Here is a 1072-nt window from a genome sequence, read left to right as displayed (position 1 = left end):
ATGTATTATGTTATTAAATCTTCATTTATTTTTGCATTTTTGGCCTTGGGCTCGGCGAGTCTAAGGACTAACTTGCAGAGTAGAAGCGGGATGAGGCACGGGGATTAAGTTGCGGACTCGACGAGTAGCCGCTGTTTGGGCAAAAACCCTAATCTAGGGGTTTGCACCCTATTTAAACGACCTTATGCAGCCTCCTCTCCCCCTTTATGCTCCCAAACAATCCTCATAGCAAACCCTAACCGTTTTTGTGAAGATCTAAGGCTTTTGGAGTGATTCTTGTGAGTTTTGATCTCAAGGAAGAAGGAAGAGCATAGAAGGATCAAGAAGGGACTGAAGGATTCGTTTGGTTCATCATTTGCAACCTTTAGAAGGTATAAAGTCTGAACCTTGCTCATTCATTTGTTAGATCCCTCTTTGGGGTGATTTAGGGCTTTTATAAGCCATTTTTTGTGGCCAACCATGTTTTCAAACATGGTTGGGGGTTTGGGCTTCTGTATCATGTCATTCTATGAGCCACAAGTCAGATCTAGGTTGCTTTTTGCACCAAGGAAGGCCCCATGCAACAAAAGAACCATTTTAGAGCCTTTTAAGCTCTAATGTCCCATGCATGCACGTAAAATTTGTAACTTTACGTGCTAGATCGAGTTTAGGGGCCTAGATATATCATTTGGTTAAGTGTTATACATCAAAAATCAAAGTTTTTAGTGAGGAATGTGATAGAATCGGCGAGTCTAAGGGTTTTGGTCCCATATTAGTGAGGGTCATAAGGACCAGTTGAGTGTGGGAGGGTTTTAGGAGTCCGAGGGAGTGACCCGGCGTTCTGGACTAAGCAAAGTGTTATGGGAGTTCATGGCACTCGGTGAGTGCATGAACGGACTCGGCGAGTCCAAGACAATCTTCATGGAACTCGGCGAATTGTTCATCGACTCGGCGAGTTGAGGACAGAACATGTTCATAGGATGAAGAGTAACTCGACGAGTTGTTCATACAACTTGGTGAGTCAAGTCAGGACATGTGTATTTGTTGATGATGAACTTGACGAGTTGTTCATACAACTCAGCGAGTTGGATGT

The sequence above is a fragment of the Lactuca sativa genome, chromosome 5 (genome assembly GCF_002870075.4).
Source record: "Lactuca sativa cultivar Salinas chromosome 5, Lsat_Salinas_v11, whole genome shotgun sequence".
Classification (NCBI taxonomy): Eukaryota; Viridiplantae; Streptophyta; class Magnoliopsida; order Asterales; family Asteraceae; genus Lactuca; species Lactuca sativa.
This window is presented reverse-complemented; position numbering follows the sequence as displayed.